We start from the raw sequence: 18921 nt of genomic DNA, 5'->3' as shown, positions 1-18921 counted from the left end.
AAGAGAACAGAGCAGATATTCCTACACTGTCACAGGGAGACACTGCTGCAGTCCCTACAGACACATCTAGCCAAGCAGCAGATGGAGCTCAAAATAAACTTAATGTGTTTGAAATGCAGTTGTGTCATGAAGACACACTTGGAGCTGAGGACAGAAAGTCTTTGGTAACCCTCAGAAAACTGCTGCTGTCTACAAGGGTCAATAGGGAGCCATTCAGTTGGTTCTTTGGAAGTGTATCAGTGCAGGTACAGTACATCACAGTTTTTTCTGCATAGTTCACTGGTGTTTGAGATGAACAGAAACACTGTGTTTCACAAGAATAAAATAAAGCAGGGAAGACTGTGTTCAGTCAGGAACAAAGATTTGAGGTAGATCAAGACAAACAGTGATGTTATTGTATATAGGATTTTTTTCTGACAGAATACAAAAGTAGGGTTGTCCAAGGTCTTTTAGGTACAAGCCAATAGGACAAGTCATGAATTTCTCTTAGCAAAAGCTTTATTGCTAGAAGCCCAGAAAGCTGAGCAATGCTTGTATGCATGTTATGAAAGAGGGTATAATAAAGTGAATGTGTTCAGCAAGTCGTTAGATATTTTTATAAAAACAGACTTTTGCTGACTGTGACAAACATCTTGCAATCCAACGCTGAAGCAATCACTAGGGAGAACAGAGACAGGAAGTTCAATAAGAAGTGTAAAATACTGAATCAGCATTGGAACTGACTGCATGAACAGCAGTCCTGCTGAGGAGAGCTCGCAGACAACAGGGAATGGCAGGCTGAGTACAAGCTGACAGTGTGGTCCTACTGCAAATAGGGCAGCTTATGGAGTGTCCCATGTTAGGATCATGGCAAGCAGACTGAGGGAAGTTCTTAGCTTCCTTCTCTCAGTATTACTGATGAATCCCCATGTATGTGCAGATAAGGGTCCTTGAGTTAAATAGGGCCATGGAGAAACCGGAGAGAGTCCAGCAGAAAAAAGTTAAGATGGTTTGGGACACAGAATGTACGTGAGGAGCTGGACTTAGGTCTTGTATAGAGGTGATCAGAGAAACTGGGCTTTCAGAGGGGTGATCATTCTAAGTCTGTGCAAGTGGAAGCTAAAAGCTGATGGTGTCACTCATCCTTGCAGAAGCTGGAGACGGACTTGAGTGGCAGTGTGGGAGGTTTAAGGTGGACATTAAGAAAAGATACATTCACCAGGAAGGCAGTGCAGCACTGAAACGAGCTATTCATGGAGCAGCCAGAATCCATGATTTTGCATGTTTTCAAGACTTCTTAAACATAAACATGACTTACCTAATCTGCTGTAGCAACAGCCCTGTTTCAACCAGAAGGTTGGAGTAGAGACCCCAAGAATTCCCTGCCAAACAACATTTTTTACTGTTTTAGGATGTTCTCAGGGTTTAAAACCAACTAGCAATAAAGTGCCACATCCACTTGCTCACTTCTCCAGCAAGATCAGAGAGAGAACTGGAAGGGCAAAAGTGAGAAAACTCATGGGGTAAAGACCGTTTAAAAGGTAAAGCAAAAGCCACACACACACACAAGAAAAGCAAAACAAGGAATCCATTCATCCCCTCCTGTGGTCAGCAAGGTGTTCAGCCACCCCCAGAAAAGCAGGGGGTGCTTATATAGTGACTTGGGAAGACAAATGCCATCACTCCAAATATCTCTCTATTTGTTCATCTTCCCCCAGATTTATATACTGAGCATGATGTCATATGGTCTGCACTATCCCTTTCATCAGCTGTGGCCAGCTGCCCTGGCTGTGTCTCCTTCCATCTTCCCATGCATCCCCATCCCTTTCAACATCGTGCCAGTATAAGAAAAGGCCTTGTCTCTGTGTGAGCCCTGCTCAGCAATAACAAAAACATCTCCATGTTATCAGCCCTGTGTTCAGTACAAATCCAAAACACAGAGCCATATCAACCACAGTGAAGAAAATCAATTCAACCCCAGCCCAAACCAGCACAGATGGTTTTCTTATCCAACCTGCCCCACACAACCTAGTTGTAAGCAGTCTGAAAGCAGGTGGGAAGACTGAAGCCATTATCAGAAATACATAAGTTAAAAGGCTGCCTTGAAACTGAAGTCAAGGATTCATAGAGATTGCTTGCAAAGGCATCCAGAGAGAGAGTGAAAAACAAATTAAAACTCTGAGAAAAGGCAATCTAAGACAAACAGAACTCAAGCTGAAAAGAAGTGATGAGAGGTAAGAGTACTCTTTTTTTAAGGTTAAGAAGCGTTTTTGCAGCATTGAAATAAAAAGTTACATTTCTAATACCATTTGCACAAAGGTGTCACCCCTTTATGAAAATAAACACTGGTCCTTAAAGAAGAAAAAAAGGTCCTGTAACTTGCTTCATCTTCAGCACACACCTATGAAGCCCCAAATCTTTCCCTGCCTGTGAAAGTCTGGAGAAGAAAGATGAGATGAGAGACTCAATTTATGGGAGAGACCCACTTCAACAGACAGAAGCTCAAGAGGGCAGAGCACCCTGATACCCTTACGGGCTGTGGTGAAGCACTTTCTAATTGCTGAAGGCAATGAATTAAAAGCAGAGGAAAGGCATAGAATTAAGCAATTTTCTAAAGATGAGTCTCAAGGTCCTTAAAAAGTCAGTGTAGCCATTGATTCAAAAGCAGTTCTATTTGAAAGCTGTTTCAGTAGATTGTACCTAGGTTATGTGTGCAGAAACTAACATTTCTTGAAGGTTAGTGCTAAAAGTGCAGGGCCATGATGATAAAGACATAAGGAAAATGAGAGGGCTGGAGCACTCTCCTACGAGGACAGGCTGAGAGAGCTGGGATTGTTCAGCCTGGAGAAGAGAAGGCTGCAGGGAGACCTTAGAGCAGTTTTTCAGTACTTAAAGGGGGCCTGTAAGGTGAGACAGACTTTTCACAAGCACATGTAGCAAAAGGACAAGGGTCAATGGCTTTAAACTAGAAGAGGAGAGATTTAGACTAGCTGTAAGGGCAACATTCTTTATAATGAGGATAATGAAGAAATGGAACAAATTGCCCAGAGAGATGGTAGATGCTCCATCCCTGGAAACAGCCAAGGCCAGGTTGGATGGAGCTTTGAGAAACCTATTGTAGTGGAAGGTATCCTTGCTCATTGCAGGAGTGTTGAATGAGATGGGCTCAAAGGTCCCTTCTAACCTAAACCATTCTGTGATGCTGCTCTATGATTAAAGTCTGTATATAGCATTATTTCAGAGTTGAGCCAGACACTTCTGACAGTAGCACAGCTATTCACTGACATAAATCAACCAAGACCTTGTGTCTAGGTACTGAAATCTATCTACAATTAGCCAAGACAAGTCTGCACACTGCAATCTCTGTGGTTCAGAGGTTGAGTTTACTGCTTTTGTATTGTGGTCTATTAAATGAAACTGCTGATTTATGGATTAAATTTAAATTTTAACCTGAATTTGATTATTGTGCTTATTCATGTATTGACAGTTTAGTAAAATCATAGTAACTCAGCTTAGTGTATTCTCAGTTAAGTAAATATTGGTCTGTCCAATACAAGCGAGTTGTCTGCAAGGAACATTGAGACCTCAAGTAACCTTAGACAAGAAATTTACAACTCAGCTGTCTCTCTGTGGTTTCATTTCCTCTCAGCAGCAATTCAAAAAAGAATTAATCCATTGCAGAATTAGCTTTCTCCAGAAATGCAAATCTGCTTCAGCAGAGCAACATTATTTAAGCACTTTTATTGCTCAAGCAATTGGAGGTGACGTCTTCTTGGAAGAGCTTATAGAATTTTGTAGAGTGTGAAAGTTAAAGCAATGTGCAACCACAGTACAGAGATGGAGATAGATGCAAGAAGACAGGAACCTGAACGGTATGGAAAGAAGCCAATTTTATTCTTCATTATGATTTCAGATATAACCTTCTCAGACACTGCCTCTGTTCCACATCTGTTATCAAAAATTTGAAATCGTTCATAATCTTTTTTATTTATATTTTCTTGATACCTCTGGATCATTACATTCTCTTGAAACACAAGGTTAAAGATACAGGGTCTCATAGTCCAATTGCACCCTGTTGCAAGCAAACTTATGGCATAATATTTTGAAACCTTCATTAAAAAAAAAAAATTCTTGCCTTCCAATGTAGAAGCAGATAAATAGCAAAAACAAGGTCATTTCTGAAGAAGCAGCAGAACAGCTTCTTCCACAGTTACATGTATACAACACATACATACATAGATTTGATCTATTTGCCTCCTTCAACACTGAAAAGCATTTGCAGCTAAAAACTGAATTATTTTGGGGGTGATCAGGGGGAGGAGGCAATAGGGAAAGAGGAGATGGAAGAGTAATGATTACAGCAGCATGATGTTACATTTTTCTAGTTGTTAGACAAGAATTACTTGAAATTCACAGGCCAAAGAGTGGTTCTCTAGTATGCTATTTAAAACACAACTGTAACATTTGAATTCCTCACAACCTTGAATATTTTCACACATTCCATCTTCCCAAAGAGAGCACAAGTGACACCAGCCTGATTTCAGAACACAAAAGCATGAGGAGAGCAAAGGTGCCTCCCAATGTGACTCTAAAGAGTCAGCTCAGACAGACATCATGTTGTGAATATTTTCTTCAAGCTAGCATGAACCCATCTCTCTGCTGGTTACACATGGAGGCTGACGTGATTGGCTTGTATGTAAGTATGTAAATAACAAACATTTTCTTTTAGTCAAATGAATGTTACCTGGAACAGCTACAGTCTGCCTAAAGTAAGCTGATGGAGAATATTCAGTACACATATGACTCTTAAGTCTGAGTCTTCTTTGGAGGCTTCCAGGGCAGATCTTCAGCTGCTGAAAAGTGTTCCATCATTCTTCTTTAACAGTGGGTAGAAAATTTCCCTCATAATTCAGCACTCAGGTTCATTCTTTATGCTGCCTTGGAGTGCACAAATGGGGACTGTTATCTTCTTGTCTCCTCAAAAAGTTTTCTAGTCATTAGATCACAGGTTGTTTGGGACATAGCTGCTGGGAAACAGCGACAAAGAGAAAAGGTTTGGATTAGAAGTGCCACATCCTCTCTTTACCTTTTTGCACCATGAGCTACTTCAAATGGAATTGCAGACTGCCTGGAAAGCAGCAGGAGGGGAGAACACCAACACATGCTCTCACTTGCTCTGGATGCTGCCTCAAGCACACAGGTCTCCTGTGACCCACAGCTGTTCCCCAGCTGCTGCACACAGAACCCCACAAACACACACAGAACAGGGAGCCCCACAACCAGGAAAAGAGAAATGGAATTTAGGGGAAGACAGGATGGACTGCACTGGTGAGGCACTGGTCATGGTTTTTTCACAAAACCTTTGTTTGCTATCTCAGATCTCTTGAGAAAAAAGAAAAGTAATTAAAATGCTAGCTGCTGCATCTATAGGCTACCAGGAACAGAGCTGGATATGGCTGCTGTGCACGAGGCATGATTGCACCAGCCCCAGTCCCTTCACAAAAAAGCCTTCCTGCTCCAGTGGGGAGACAGTGTTTAGAGTTTCATATGCTTTGTTTTCACAATCAGGCATTAATAATATTTAAGGTCCATGAATCTGATCTTGTGGTTTTAGAAACAGTAGAACACTCTGTATAAGCTATGCAGCATGGGGTTGGGGGTTTTGTTCAAGTGGTATTACAAAATGGGAAGATAAGACTTGTGTAACAAGCCAGGAAATTTCATTACCAAATCTATTTGCTGTAAATTTCTCTCTTCTTTTCACGGTTTCAAAATATTTTCTTGCAAGATTTATTCATGGTCAGTCCCACATCTTAAACTAAATTAAATTAAATTCTTCCCATCTCATTCATTTAGTGAATAACATAAATGTATGAAAAACCCCTAAAAGCAGTTTAATAACATAGAAAATGAATGCAGTAATCCACAAATATCTCAATGTAGAGAATACTATGAAGTTAGCATATAGCAACTAAATTAGAAGCAGGTAAGCAACAAAAATAATCCCCAAACTTCACAAACTCATTTTAATGGAAAAGCAAAATTGCAAGAATATCCAAATTTGAAACATGCTCTGCAGTATCCTTAGCATATTCTGTTTATTAGCCGTGCATTCTGACAAGTATTCAGAGCCTTCTTACTGAAGGAGAGAACAAACCTTCAGGTTTAGACCCGGTGTTATCTGGAATAACCTTTTGCCTCCACCATTTTAATGCTGGAGACAGTAAAACATTCAGGTGTTCAAGGATTTGCATGCATTTTTGACAACTGTAGATTGACTTCCCTGTTATTATTTAACTGAAGAATCAAGACTGGCCACAAGTAGCAGTGAGGTATTAATGCATGAGCTTAGTGTTTGTAATATGAAACATCAAAGGGAAAGATAATAAAGAAAAAAATTTTGCTGAATTAAATGCAATTGATTTGCCTAACCTGACTTCAAGCATGTGGAAGGTGGCTCCTTCTCCACTTGCAGGACAGCTGCAGAACAGGATTGGTGACTTGCTACCAGGAGAGAAGCAGAATGTTGCACCTGCGGAAGTATCCAAGTTGTCCATGCATAAACCACATATTATTGACAGGAGGCAATGGCAGGGGACAGTAGTGGTAGGTTACCATTTGTGGTGGACAGAAGCCTCCATCTGCCTCCTTGGCTTGCTATCTAGATCAATTCGTGGCTTGCCAGGGGCCCAGATCCAAGATGCAGCAGAGGAACTACCAGGGATCTTGGGCTATCACTCCCTGCTGCTCATCCACATGGGCGCCAATAACGCTGCCAGAGGAGATCGCTGGGATCAAGAGTGCCTACAAGGATCTGAGAGTGAGGGACAGGAATTATAGGCTGGCTAGCCTGCAGAATTCCTGGACCAAGGCTCCTTGGAGCACATCACTGGGCCCATGCAGAAGAAAGCAATTAGGAAGAATCATCGTGGGTTTACTGAGCATCAGTCACACCTAAACAATCGGATTGCTCTCTATGATTAAATGACTGGACTTGTGGACAAAGGGAGAGCAGTGAGCAGTGGATGACTCTGACCTTGCCTTTAGCACTTGTCAGGCCTTTTTAAAACATTCTTCCTTCTCTCAACTTAAAAAATAAAAATTGTAACCACCGAAGTTCTGTAGTGTTTCTACCAGTTAACACATGGGTCCTTAGCAGCTTCTGACCACAGTGAGTTGGCATGGAAGAAGAACCCGCACAAATAATTATGTGAGTCAACTCATGGCTTTGTCATGCTGCAGATACAGGGAAGATATTCTCATATTTATTTCCATGAAAAAACAATACAGGTTTCCATTCTATTGACAGATTTTAATCCCACATATAAGCAAGGGTGCACAACCAGATCTTTTAGTGGAGGTCTGCAGTCCAGCTGAGTGGATACGGGTTGGCAGAGCACCTGCGGTAATGCCACAAATGAGGAGAGGAAAAACATCTAAAGTGTCAACAACAGGACATGAAACTGAAGATATCAGAGCAATAGTTGTAGAAGAAACTTTCTGAGCCTCTGTTCACCCTGAGAATAACCAGTCACATTTCTGGAGGCACCAGCAACATTGCATCTGCAGGTTTAAAGCATTTGTCTGGAGACTGCGGTCTTTCCTTGCTCATTGGCCAAGAACAGGTTCACGTTCCCTTTGTCTTTCCTGTATTTTTCCCATTTGGGTAATAAAGGCATTGCATGGAGATCTACCGACATCTTGAGAACCTTCTCTGTCACATGCCATCAATGCTTATCATTCTTGCTGACCTTCACCACTGCTTTTAAGGTCTTTCTAGGCAAACTCATCCAAAGCCTTCTGCTGCAGATCTCTATAGATGGTGCAACATGCTCATCCCTGAAGGCCATCAAAGCCACTCCACCCTACCCACAGGCATACTCACATGGGCCTGAACAGACCATTCCTGTTTCTGTGAAGTAGTTTCATCCAGAAATAGCCCCCAGTTTCAGGGTGTTTTTTGACAGCAATGAGACACTGGATGGAATAGGGCACTTGCTTTCTGCGTGGCAAGACATATGCTCTCATCAGCATATGGAAAATATTCCCTCATCTGAGGCAAAAGTTCCCCAGCTGTCCAACTCCTGAAGACAACAGCAAGAACATAACCATAGAACAGCCCTCTCCCCATGCTGGCAGCCCATCCACACCTTTGCCTTTTAACTCTACCACCTCTGCATGTTGATGCTGATCTATTTCTCTATCAGCTTTCTGCAATGATGTTCTCCATTACTACTTCCACCCATTTTTGAAGAAGAGCAAAGTGTCCTTTGCAGCTCCTCATAAGTCAGTTTTCTGCCTCTAGAAACACCCTCCACAAACCTAAGAAAAGGGATAAATTCTTCTTGGAATTTAAGCACACCAGACAGTCATTTCCTACAAACAAGAATGTCATTAAGCCAGCATAAAGAATGGTTTCAAAGGCATAGAAACTAAAGACCTGAGAAGGAGAAGTCACTGGTAAGAAGGAAAACTACCATCTGCCAGACCTGGGAGCTGAAATCTCTTCTGATCAAAGAGGACACTGCTCCTGCCTGTGGTGTGGTCACCCTCAGCTCCCAAGCCATCTCTTGTGGAGAAGCCTTGTCCTTGTTGCTCCCTCACACTTCTTGCTCCCTGTGACTCAAGGCCATCCTCCTGCCACAGGCATCAAGCTTCATAACTGATAGGAGTTCAAGTGCTGCCTTTGTGTTGCTTTTGCTTTGTTGCTTTTTCCCTTGAGCACCAGCCCTGTAATGTGATATTGTCACTGCTGTGCCATAAGCCTGGTACTGAGTCTGCAAGGGCTCAGGACTAAGGCTTGTCTGCTCTGTCTTAGTCTCTTGTGACCTGCCTGCAGCTTTATTTCATGTGGTTTGGATGTGGCAGCAATTTTTCTAACTGCCATATCTATACCAGATCTGTTTTGTGCGATAGAAGCATTGTTTGCTACAGGTGACAGTAACAAGGAGTTGTTCCAGGTAGACTGAGAATTTTACAACTCAAATAAAATGCTATTGAGTAGAGAAATACAGGTCTGCAATGACAACCACAAGATGTGGCAGACTGCTATGGAATGAGAAGAGATGGGGCATAGGATTGGCACTGGAGACCCCATGACATAAAAAGATCAGTCACGATCAATTAATCTGCAGACCTGGAGCTGGACAAAACTGGGGTTAGGGCCAGGAAGAAGAGCAAAGAAATAGTATATAATATACATAAATCTAAATTTAATATAAACGGTACTAAGTAACCTGGAGCTGTGAACCAAGGACAGAAAAGTGTACAGGCATGTTAGCAAACACACAGTTTGTGGGTACATAGTATTATGCATATCATAATGCATATCATACTGACAAAATTAATATAGTATTTCTCCTGGTAAAGGATTCCACATTTTGTCCATTTGCCTTAATATTCCCTTCCCTGCTGATACCAGCGTGAAACTGCTGACCTTCAGACACAGAAGAGCCGTGAAAGGATGGGAGAACACTAAGAAAATGTCAGGAACTAAAAGGTGTGTGCTTTACAATTACAGTTTTATTACTGCTATTACTGTGGCTTTTTATCTGTATATAAATAATCTACCTGCAGGTTTTTTTCTGTAATAACTACATTTAGACTTATAATGATTCCTGAATTAGACTTCAGATTTTACCTTTGCTATCAATAACTTCTTGGCCTTTATACATACGATGTGCTTCCTCTTTGCACATAGACTTGAATGTAACATCACATGAGTGTGTTTGAATCTGTGTGTACTGAGGGCCTCCATTGATAGCTTTTGATCTGGGATCTTTACCCAGTTTCCAGTAGAATCATTGATATTTGTCCATGTGTTGCTTGTTTCATGTTTATATTTTTGCTTGTGTATTTGCCTGTCTGTACATGGTATTCCTTGCTTGGATTGTTTTACTGTTTCTATACACATTTAATTAAAATGCTTATGATTATAATCCACATTTGGCTTTTATCACAAAGCAGAGACATACTCCCAGCAAATTATTATTTACAAAAAAACTCGTGAGTGTCACAAAGGTGAGATAAGGATTCATAAATATTTAGCAGTAGAATAAGTGACTGTGTTCCATTGAATGAATTCTACAGCTACAGCCTGTGGTGTTCCCTTTGCATGCTGACTTAGGTAGTGAAAGTGTAATTAAATAGGTGACCATTGGAGGTACAGTGCTGTTTAAGCCTCTTTGTGTTCAAGTAACAGTAAAAATGAGTTATTTCATTAGAAGGAGGGAATCAAATCATTTCCACCTATATTCTGATTTACAGGGTTAATAGCACCGCATTTGTGTTAAGCGTGAATATATATATCACCTTGCCTTCTCTTTCTTTCAAAAATGGAACTGGTCTGGGAATAACCAGATGTCCTTCTGAGAAGGTCAAAGTGCAGGAAGGAAGAAGTGGTATTAATAATTCCAGCAAGGCAAGGAGTTATGCACTCAAGTTTTGTCCAGTTATCTCCCCTGGTGCCTAGATTCCAATTTTATATTCTCAAAAGTTCCATTTTGCTTGATGCCTAAGTCCTAAAAAATCTGGCTAGAAGTGCCAATGTTTATGTGCCAACAATTCACATTCTTTAAAGTCCTGTAGAGGATGTTCTCACCTAGTACCCTGACAGGAGATAAGGAGAAAAGAGAACATGGTGAGTAGAGAAAGCAGTGCTGTCATTTCTTTCATGAAAGAACCCTGAGGCTGACATCAGAGACGATGCTGCAGAAATCAGGATCTAAAGTTCTTTTTGAACACTCTCTCCATGAAACTACATTGCAGTTTCTCAAGTGGCACCTCACAGGCTAATCTGAACTGCAAGCAACCAACAAGTATTCTGCTGACAGCAGGAGTCTTTCTCTGCACCAAACTTCACAGGATGTGATAAATGTGTGTGAATGAAGGAAAGGCCAGAGATCAATTTTAGGCTTTTGCAGTAAAACTAGAGTAAGTAGAACTGGAGTACCACTGCTCAATCCTTGCTCCCTCAATCCAACCCTTTGCATGTGCATATTCACCTTCCTTTAATATGTCATACCTTGCCCCCACAAACAAAAGGGTGCAACATTCTTGATACCAGGAGGTCTGAGATGAAAAGCCCTCAGCATCCCAACCTGTCCTACTTTGTATGGAATAATTACTGATTATTGAATCAGAGATTTATGGCAACTATAGCTCAAGTTTTAGAACACTTGCCTAGAAGCTGCTGAGTACTCAATATGACAGTAATATATTCAAAAAACAATGACTGTAATCCTTTCAAATTAAAGTAATGAAAATCAATACAAAACACTATGAGAAGGAAAGGTGATATTAATTTTAAACAGAACTTATCCTCCACCCATCCTATCATTCTTGCCTCAGTTTTACTTATAGAAACATGTGCACTGTACTATGGGATGGATCACTTCCGCCTAACATAAAGAATGAGATGTGGCAGCTGTTGAATCCTTGTTATGTATTCTGAAATCTTTTTACCGGTAGCTGTTTTGGGCCAATTATTTTGAAACCCTCAGGAGTCCCCAGTTACTGAAGCATAATCTTTTGCCTCAGGAATTCACTTATAACAGCCTCCAAAAATGTTAGACAAGGTGGCTGTCCATTTTCTGTTATTTCCTCATTTTGGGTGTCTTGTGGCTGCAGTCTGTCTTCCTGTTGGAATTCCAGGATGAGAGGGGTACAACTTATGTGATATGACCAAGCAGTCATTCTCTTGTTGTCAAAGTACTGGTGCTGCCTTGCTGCAAGCAGTGCCGTCCTTAGTTGCTACTGATTTTATTTCTGTCACATATGTCATTGGCCATCGGTGCTGGCCATTCGTCCAGCCTGTGCTCTGGTGTGTCTTGGGGTGCTTTCATGTAGATTGGTTTCTGTTCATGCTGATCTCAGTCTGTGTATTTCTGCTCTTTAACTGTGGGTTAGATGTTTTCCTCCAGCCTGGGGGAAGGCATGAGAGAGCTTGAGAGCGAGCCTTAAAGCTCATGCTGTGCCTCAACCTTTCTTATGAACTGCAGAGGCTCTCAGGATGCTGAGTTTTCTTCTCTCCTATCTGTAGCCATCATAACGCATGGAGGCAATGAGTATATTCCTCTTAAGCCTTCCAGAGGCTCTAACTTAAACAAGAACAGCGATCTATACATGAAGATATATTCCTCCCAGCTGTGGAATCAGACCAGAGATGTCAAGTGTAGAAATCCTCCTGGAAGAGTTCCCTATGGAAAGAGGAATCAAATATCAAATAAAATGTCAATAGTTTGCTGCCACCATCTCCCCCTTTTTGCTCAGCTGCTTAAGTCTTACTGAAATACAAGAATAAAAAACAGAACTCATCGAGTTATAAAAACTCATAGACAAAATTCTTGTTCTTCAAAACTCATTTTGGAACCTCAGATATGGAGAGACAGTCCTTTGTCTCAAGTCTTTGAGAGACCATTGAAAGACAACACAGTTTGTAGATGTGAGGTTCGGAATTCTTAAAGCCAATCTCTCCCAAACTACTTTATTTTTAACGCTTAATAGAAATACAGAGCTATAGAATTGCACGCGCAAGAATAACAGTAGCTCCTGCTGGAACTATCCACTATGCTTATCTCCATGGCAGCCAAGCAATTAAGAAAAGAATAAGCAAACATCTACTGCTGAATATTTCTTTCCCTCAGCCTTCTTTCTGATTTTTCTGTTGTTTGCTAGCATTATGTGCTATGATGTTTGGATCAGAAATGTCAAGGCTAAAAAAGTAGTGTTACTGAACAGGGCAAAACGTTTTATATCCAGCTCTTCAAAGTTCTGTTCCTGCTGAAGGTATTCAGCCTGGAATCCTGTCCCACCTGGAACAAGGAGGGACAAAAGAATGAATATTGTAATGACTGGGTATTAGCTATCAGCTCTTCCCAGAAGCAGCTCTGCCAAGTCTTCCATTTCACATTGGCAATTCATAGGCCCCAGCCCTAATCTCCTTTCCCTCATCACAGATGGATGTCTACATCCTGTGCTGTCCTGCTGTTGGCACTCTGAACACTTGTGACCCATGGCCCCTTCTCTGGCTACTTATCCTCAAAAACACAGGCTAGAGAGTGAGACTGCACAGGAAAAATATAGTAAGGAAAAGGATATAGGAAGAAGGTAAGAGAAACTGCAGTTGATGCAGGACATGATCAGACAGCCTTATCAACCAGTAGCTTGCTTATACATGGCTGTCCTCATCTATCCACATTTTTTTCCATTTTCCCATGCTCATAATTCCTGCCCCCACCTTGATCCATCTCTTTTATCACCCTTGTCTCCTCCAAAATAAACAACTGTAGTTACTTTTCCCCCATTGGTTCCAGTTTTGCTACATCCATAATCACAATTGGCATTTCTGATACCTTTAGCTATTACATCTCAGAATGTATTTTACAGAACCATTAAGGTTGGAAAAGACGTCTAAGGTCATCCAGTCCAACTGTTAACCCAGCACTGCCAAGTCCACCTCTAAACCATGTCCCCAGGTGCTAAATTTACACTTTTTAAAATATCTTCATGGATAGTGACTCTACCATTTCCCTGGGCAGCTGGTTCCAATGTTTGACAACCCTTTCTCTGAAGAAGTTTTCCCAAATCTTTCAAGGTTTACTTATTGATATGTAACCTGAACACTGTGGGTTTTTTCCCCAAGATTTCACTCCTCAAAAAGACTCCAATATTGCCCTTCAGTTCTCTTGCAGTTACCTGGGGAGGCTGTCCTTCTCTCACGCAGTTCCCCATAATTAGATGTGAAATCCAGCTGTTTTTCATGGTGTTACACTGTAATATTTGCCAGCTGCTCATACTGCCGTTTGTTATGTTTGGCAGTTTCTCTTGTTATGTTCCCTACTTTCTTGTGCTGTGTTCCACTACCTAAGCCTCACCATGGGGCCTAGTCATCTTCATAATGTACTTCAGTAAAGTAATCCACAATGAGTCCCAGTGCAGAAAGCACAGAAAAATACAAATAACTTGTCCCCTAGATGAAATCACAGAAAACATGATTGGGAAGGATTTCTGGAAGTCATCCAGGTGAGTCTTGAGAATTGCCAAGGAAGGAAGTTCACCACCTCTTTGGTCAACCTGTTTCAGTACTTAACTACTCTCACCATGGAAGAGTCCCTTCCCTACATTCACTGGCATTTCTGTTGCTCTGCCTTGTTGCTGGAAATTTTTTTTCTTGTCATTTCACTGCAAATATCTGATGGAAGTCTGGTGCAAAGTTCTGTTTTATAGCATGAAAGGCAAGTTTGTTCCCTTATCTGACGAAGTCCACATTTCTGCTTATCCCAGTCATATCAGCAACATGTGTGGTTCAGGACAAAGAAGAGGATAAAAAAATCAATTAAAATTAGCCAAATTACTTAATGAAAACAAACGTCAGCTGTCTTTCCTCATAAATGGTTCAAAGGCCATAGAGAGGTATCAAATACATCACAGTTTTCAATTTTGTGGAATCACTTCCTCTAAATCAAGGCTACCTCTTGTACAGAGATAAAAGGAAAGAGAGATTCTCGGGTTTAGAGCAGAAGAGGCAGGGAAGCTATTCCAAAGCTTCAAATGAAAGGAAACCTACTGCCAGAAATTCGGAAAAAGAACTTGATACCCGGCTAAGGATGTTAGTATTGTCTGAGTTGCTAAGCAACTACGTAAGTTATTAATTTCAACAATAAGTAAATTCTGTTATTTCAATAATGAATTACAGTTTGCTTTGTATTATTTAGAAGAAACCAAAATTCTCTTTGTAGTGATAGAGTACTTCTCAGTCTTTCACTTCACAGCAATCTGCCACTAAGATATAACATCCATACACTGGTTTAAAAATACAAAATTTTTAATCCAAATGTGGATACCCAGATAGAAGCAGCCTTCCTTCCTCAGTTTTTCCCCTTTTCTTCAGATGTTTTAATGTTACCAAAGCTGAAGTTGATCTCTACCACTCAAGTCCTTCTATTTTTTTGTATCTGCATCTCTGTCAGTTTATGGCAGAAAGATGTATTACAGTAATCAGTGTTCTGCTGAAGGTACAGCATCTTTTTTGATGATTATTAGATTTATGAGCTAAAATAAGCCCTAGTCAGCATATATGTTAACTATTTCAAAAAATGCTGTCGAAATCATCCCAGAGTACTTTTTGCATTTTTTACCCTTTGTTTTTTTGTTTTTGGTTTTGTTGTTTTTGTTGTTTTTGGCTGAAATAGATGCCAAAGCATATTCAGACTCTTTGGTAGTTGTACCATCTCAAGGCAAAGAAAAAAATTCAGTGACATAAAAAAGAGAAAACCACACAGGGTAAGATGGGAAATAATTTAAAAGATCAGCAGCTTAATACATTTTCAGGCGTAAGTATTTGCTTATGACCTTTTGTGATTTGTACCATGTAAGAAATTCCTACCACATACTTAGAAGTAATACATAGATCATTGCACAACCTCTCATCAGTTAGAATGATTCTGCTTTGCACTGTACCATGAATACAGTCATGGTATGGGCCAAATGATTCTTGTCACCTAGTGAAAACTGGGGAGGTTTTACAGATCTCAACAGACCAATTTAAACTGGTCAAGCACCTGATTCATCCTTCTTCCTCCTCTCTTGCACTTCCTTATTACTGTTTGGGGAAGGAAGGTAATTTCACATTTGCAATCTATCTAGGAATTTGTTTATTTTTAAATAAAGAAAAGTTTCTTCTGGGTGTTATTTGAGGGTGAACAATAGCCTCAGAACTTAATTCAAAAAGCAGCTCTTAAGCACACAGTTGCATCATGAATATTTATCTGGCTGCATGCAAAAGCTCTGAATATCTTGGCTCCACTGTTCTCCTTCTGCATGAGACCCCCCTTTGTTGGGAAAACGCTGCCATCGCAACCAAGGGCAGCAGAAGGCGAGGGGGCTGGCAGGCAGGGAAAGAAAGCAGGTTGAGTTTTCAGGCTAATTACAAGGTTTTGTGTTCTGGGTCACCTTGTAAATGAGATTCGATGCTCAGAAAGCTGCAGCCAAAGCTGCTCGGCAGAAAATGGAGCAAACGCACAAAGGTTCTGCTGGTGTTTAGCCTTTCTTGAACACAACCTGCAATTTTCATGGCGAGCAATTACAATGGCTCTAGAAAATTGGTTCCTAGGGCATCTTGCTAAATAGACAAAAGTTGTGTTTATATGCCAGGCTGTAAAACCGTTCACTCTGAGTCTGGTGAGTGATCTGTATCAAGACTTCTGCACTCAGAATTCTTTTGACACACTTGCTAAAATGCATTAAAATTAATTTTAACACAGCCTCAATGAAACAGATTTGAGCAGCTTTGCAAGCTAATAATTCTTCTAAACATTTTGTCATATTGATTAGTTTAGCACTCCTTCAGTTTAAGGCTGGCATGATTTCTGATTATCTGTACTGCACATGTAAAACATTTCTAGACTATCTGAGGAACAGATCTGAAGGCAGCTGGAGCCTGGTTCATACATCTCCTCTGCCTGCGGCCTGTGCTTATGTTGTTCATTCACCTTATAATTCTGCAACTTGAACCATACTTGCCAAAGGAATATTGTGAAAATTAGTACTTGCATTGCTGTTTGAGGATGCCTGTCACTCCTGCTATTTTCTGGATGACAGTGGGCTAGTGGTTTATTTGCACAGCAGGGTTCTGTTTTCAAGCACTGCTTCACATAAATGAGCACCAAGGATAATTTACTCTTAAAAAACCATGCAGGGTGTAGACTCAGACCATACCAGGGCTGGTGCTTGACAGAGGGTGTGGATGTTGTGGGGACATGAAATTGCAGACAGGAGTGTAAGAGCACTTTGGGGGACCCTCACGTAATTGTAGCCTAACGCACCTGCACACTGCACCTCAGCTTTACCTGCGCAGCTCTGCACGGAGAGGACTTTGCTGCCGAATATTTGCAGCCCTGGGGCTATTTAAAAGCTGCGGAGGAGTGGCCCTTAGGATATGGTTTAGTGTTGGCCCTGGTAGCACTGGATTAACAGCAGGACTCAATGCTCTTAAAGGCCTTTTCCAATGTGAACAATTCTATGATAGTGTTTACCTGAGGTGTGGATGAGGACATCAGGATGGACCTCTATCCCTCACTATTCCCAGTCTGCCCCTCTCAGACTATTCCCAGCACATCATTAACAAGACTTACTTTCTTACAGTTTTGGCTTTGTTCCTGTCTGCCTTGAGCAACATGGATAAGTCACTTGCAGAGAGAAAAATAAGGGATACAATGAGTCATCACTTTGAAAGCTCAGATCAGTCACGGAGCTGCTAGAGCTGCTCATAAATTTGGGGGTCACAAGGTTTAGCTTACATCAGACCTGTTTTTCGACTCTGCTTTTATTTTAGAGAAATATTTTAGCCTAGCTCAACATTTTTGACTAAGTCAAAGAATGCCTGAGAGAAACCTTATGTTCTCCAATATTAAGAATTTCTCAGGAATGTAGCAGGGCTGGTAAGATGATCTTGTCTATTCTACACTTATACATAAGCATTTTATTAATGTCTTTATCTTCTTATGAATTCTCTGGGTTTAATATTTACAGTCACTCTGGTTTTGCTTTTTTTTTTTAATCTTAGTTGCAGTAATACCAAAGGTTGTTCTTGTATGAGAGCTCAACAGTATGAAAAAATCCTGTCAATCTTGCATATTCTCTCTGCAACAATAGGGCAGCATCTTCCTTTAAAATACATCAGTCCTTTGAGATTAGCAAGCAATTTGTTGGCCAGTGAACCTAAATACTAAAGAAGCAGTAAATTGATCACTGCCCTCAGGTCCCTCAGTTTCACAGTTATTGCAAAAGATGCAAAATTAAACAATATTTTTATTCTAAAAATAAAATTTATTGTTTATTAAACAGAGTCAGTTCAGACCAATGGAAGAATGGGAGAATATTGTCAATTCCTCAGGTAAATCTACATCTTTCCTCCTGCCCTTACTGGGGTTGCCTCAGGACTGTTGCAAAGGCAACTACTACAAAAATGGATCAGATTAGCCTTTTGCCTCATCATTGCACCTCCCCAAATACTGCTGCTTCTGCAATACTTTTTTCTGTTGCTATTCCCATGAGATAAACCACCTTCGATAATTTGCAGTAATTTATAATTATTGATGAGCCTTCAGGTTGCCTTCTTTGAAGGGAATACATATCCCATTAGCCATGTATTTAATTATTAGGACCCACTTCAACCCCCTCTTATTCTACTGACAACTGGACAAAATTGTGTGGAAATTGTTCTGCAGTTTTCTAGCTCTACAGTTTACCAGATCACTTAGAGAAAACAGACCAGCAAAATTGCTATAATTCCTTTCAATTTTTAATAGCTCTCTTGTGCTGTGGCTTTAATCTGTATGAAATTGCTACAGCACTGAGTAAATAAAGCAGCTGTTACAGCTCATGGAGGTACAACATGGCCACAGCTTCCTGGAGAATGTTCAATACTACTGCACAAAGTACATATCATCACTTATAAAAATATAAGTTAGTAGAGAATACAGAATTATAGTTTTAAATAGGACTCCCAGATTCTTACATAAGAAAATGTCAGTACTGTATGATATGCACAGTGTGGTGTGGAACCAGTAGAACCTGACAGATGCACAGTTCCTGGTTGTGTAGGGCTGGATGACTGCATACCTGTACATTTAAATGCCACTTTTATATCTGCTTACACGTAATAGCTAACATGTGTCTGTGGCTGTTTCAATGATTGTACAACCGCAGGCTATGATAGTTCGAACTTTTACATATTCATTTAAATGGGTCTGTGTTTACTTGACCAGCCCCGGAGTGCAGATAAGAAGATAAGAAAAGGAAATGCCAAAGCTGTGAGACAGAAATTCTTTTTTTCTGTACTTTTCAAAATGCATCTGATGTAGTTCCCAGATGGCTTACAGGGGTGAGTTAACATGCTACAATATTAAAACTCAGTCTATTAAGCTGTTTTGAAATTAAACT

This window comes from Catharus ustulatus, chromosome 1 (genome assembly GCF_009819885.2).
Source record: "Catharus ustulatus isolate bCatUst1 chromosome 1, bCatUst1.pri.v2, whole genome shotgun sequence".
Taxonomy (NCBI): domain Eukaryota; kingdom Metazoa; phylum Chordata; class Aves; order Passeriformes; family Turdidae; genus Catharus; species Catharus ustulatus.
Note: the sequence above shows the minus strand (reverse complement) of the source record.